Source organism: Zea mays, chromosome 1 (genome assembly GCF_902167145.1).
Source record: "Zea mays cultivar B73 chromosome 1, Zm-B73-REFERENCE-NAM-5.0, whole genome shotgun sequence".
Classification (NCBI taxonomy): Eukaryota; Viridiplantae; Streptophyta; class Magnoliopsida; order Poales; family Poaceae; genus Zea; species Zea mays.
Window position 1 is genome coordinate 174,966,734 of NC_050096.1, and position 3,828 is coordinate 174,970,561.

The window sequence follows — 3,828 nt, forward strand, 5'->3', positions numbered from 1 at the left end:
TCAGCAGCTAGAGTACGTTACGTAGCAGCTTTTTTCCATCAGTCTTTTTTTTTCTTCTTTTCTTGCTTGCTTGTTAGAGGAAACGACTTGTTGACAAGTTACGTCTAGATATATACGTAGCAAAATCTAAATAAAAAACAAAACGACTTATATGGTCTTGATTCTGATATATATGTTGGGAAGAGACATATCTACCATTTTTCTGTCCTCTTAGACCATCTCCATCATTTTAATCATATTCAAACTATAGTCTACAAACAATACAATCTACAGTGCACAACGGTACAAAAAGTTATTTTTGGTGACCATATGGGTGAACTACTGTACGTTACACATATATGGTCACTAAAAACATCGTTTTACATCATTTTGCATCGTACATTGCATTGTTTATAGAGTGTAGTTTGAATATGTGTATAAATATGGGTAAACTGCCGGAGATGGTCTTAGCCTCTTTATGCTCAACCAGAAAGCTCTTCACACACACTCTCTCTCTCTCTCTCACACACACACCATTATTAGATCACCTCAAGCTTCTCTCAATATTTCCACCTTAATTCCCTTAGAGATTGAGCCGCCAAACTGTGAAAAGGGGGTCACCAATATGTTCCTCGACTCCAAGAACACTTGGTTCACGAGCCTTGATCCTATCCGGTTAGAGCGTCATCCATGGAGCTCGATGTCTTATATGGTAGCCCTAGAAGTTTGTAATTGCCCTCCCCAATTGAGTAAGAATCACACTCATGTTAAAAGCTTGCTCTCTTGACTTGAGAATGAGGATAGACAGACCGTTCGCCTCGGATTAAAGCCAACTATTTGGATTGTTGCAGTTGCAATCCATAGAGACAAAACACTGTAGTAAAAACCGGTATGGATTAAAAACAAGTGAACAAACTGGTTTGTGAAACCAAGCCCTTGGCTTTCTCAACAATGTCGATGTAGGCCAGCTTTGTGGCAAGTTGAGCCACGCGATAAATTATTGTGTTCGTTGTGTTCTTGCTTTATATTGAGTTTTACTTGCTTATGAGGTGATATTAGGGTTTGGTCTCAATGTATTAGTTTGTGCTTCTATGACAACATTCAAGTGGTGATTTAGGCTTTGCTCTACCTTAAGAAGCTCAATAATATACTTCATTTATTCTTTTTTAATTCATCTACCTTCTGGTTTCTTTTAGTGCAGTTGAAGACAAAAAAAACACATATTCAAAGAGCAGGAGCAAAGCGCAGAGTCGTAACAAACGCGCCACAAGGTGTGTGTTTCAAGGAAATTTAGAAAATGACACTATTTTGCCATATCTTGTTTTGCGCGGAATAAATGATTTATTATAAGATGACATGTTGTGAAAGTGTGTGGCTTATGTGTTGTCGCTGACAGGATGACACAACTTGCTTTGTCGAATGCCACTTTAGATGCATGACAACACTTGGCATATATCGTCTTTATCGAGTGCAAAATATTTGGCATAAATGATGCTCGGCAAAGAATGCTTTGCCGAGCGTCAAGCTCTCGACAAAACTTGACCCTCAGCTGTTGAGTTAGTGATCCAAATTCTGAAGAAGGCGGCCAAGTTGGCGAGCGAAGCGGAGGCCCAGGGACGCCTCGGGGGTGGGGGGGGCGGAGCCCCCCCCGGTACGGATCGTTTCCCTACTCGTTTTAGGGTTTCACCTCTATAAATATCTTTGTAAGCCGCAGGAGATAATTATCTCAACTGTAAATCTCCTGCGATCTGTAACCACCCGAAAATAGTGAGAAGTTGCTGGCCGGCGCCCGTGGTTTTTTCCCCTTCACCTTGGAGGGATTTTTCCACGTTAAATCTGTGTCTTCTCTGTGATTGATCCCCTTTGTGTCGTATTCATTTATAACATCGGCAAAGGGCCATCAGCAGCTGGCTATAGTTGACGGCCGTTAACTATGCCGAGTGTCACGGGGTTAACACTCTGCAAAACAACTTCTTTGTCGAATGTCCTCTGTCTAACACTCGACAAATTAGTTATTTCTCGAGTGTCTCTCTACCACTCGGCAAAATATATATTTTTTTCTTTTTTTTCACCAAACTTTTCTACTACGTTTCTACGTTATATATACTTATTATATGTCCAATTTTGACACGATTGTTAAAGAGAATGGAAAAGGGACCAACTGAAGCCTTTTTGCCGAGAGCTAGTCTAGCAGAAACTTGGCAAAAGCTCCATCACCGCCACTTCGCGTCGTGACGTCGACTTTTCTTTAATTACCAAGTAACAGGTGACACTCGGTAAAGTCTTTGCTGAGTACCCGATAAAAAATACTCGACAAAGAAGCTGATGTCGAAGTACAGTTCATCGAGACCTCTTGTAAAAAGTGATACTCAACAAAATCTTTATGGAGAGTTGTTTTAGGTTGCATTTGACAAAATGTGTCCGGTAGCAAATGGTGCCCATGGAATCATGGATTATCTACCCACCGGCCACCGCCGTCATCGGCCGACCCGCGTGGAAATCCGTGTTCGTGCATGCAGTGCATCATGCTTGCCTGTCCTCCGCGGGGCGGTGGGCGGTGCACGCTGTTTTTGGTTTGTTTGGCTTTGCCAAAGCCCGCCACCGGCGTCGCGCGTACGTACCAGTACCGGCAGCTAGCTAGCTCCAATCCATCCGTGCATGGAACGCAAGAACGTCGCCGTCGTCGGTGGCGTTGGCGCAGCAGCCGTCGCCCGTCTGGCTGCAGTGCACCCGGTCATCGAGAGGAGGACGAACGATCGTCCAGCAGCTAGTGGCCCAATATTTTTATATAGAGTTGGTCATAAACAATATTTAATAGACTATATTTATTATATAAATGTTTTATTTCAGTTTAAGTTTAACTTAATAGACTATATATTTTTATCAAACACAGAATAATTACTGCTTTTATATACTTAAAAATTACTAGTAATTCTTTATTTCTACCATATTAAGTACCAGTTTCAACCATAGTTACAAATAACTCCTCACATGCACGTACGTCCCCTCCGCTCAACAAACTTGCATGTCCTAAGCCACACCTCTGCATATAGATAGCCAAACGGCGGTCCGGCACGGGCCCGCTAGGCCCAACACCCGTGGGCCGCAGCTCCGGCCCAGGCACGGCACGCCGGCCTGCTGACCGTGCTAGGCCGATCCGTTAGCCCGTCCGGCTATTTGGTTAAATTAGCGTAAAATGTTAAAAAGTTGTATAGAAGGTGGAGTTTTGAACCCTTGGAAGAATGGTGAGAGACACTGAGTGAAGCCGTCTAACCAGTAGAACATCATGCTTAATTGTTTTTAACATTGAATATAAATTATACATATGTATATACGATTTTTTGTAAAATAAAAAAATACAATCGTGCCGGGCCAGGCCAGCACTACGGTCCAAGCATGGCACGACACTCGTGTTGGGCTGGCCAAAGCACTATTAAATGGGTCGTGCCTCCGCGCCACCCTGAAAGGAAAATAGGCTTACACCTTTTCCTATATGAATTTTGGTGGTTGAATTGCCTAACATAAATTATTGGACTAACTAGTTTGTTCTAGATTATGAGTTCTACAGGTGCCAAAGGTTCACAACAAACCAATACAAAGATAAAAGAAAGGGTTCAAAACAAAGGAGCAAAGTTAAACCGAAGGCAGCCCTGATCTGGCGCACCGGACTGTTCGGTGCACCACCGGACAGTGTCCGGTGCACCAGGGAACCCAACTCCGAACTTGCCACCTTCGGGAATTCTGGGAGCCACTCCGCTATAATTTACCGGACTGTCCGATGTAGCACCGGACTGTCCGGTGTGCCAGCGGAGTAACGGCTACACAGCGCCAATGGTCGTTTGCATCGGA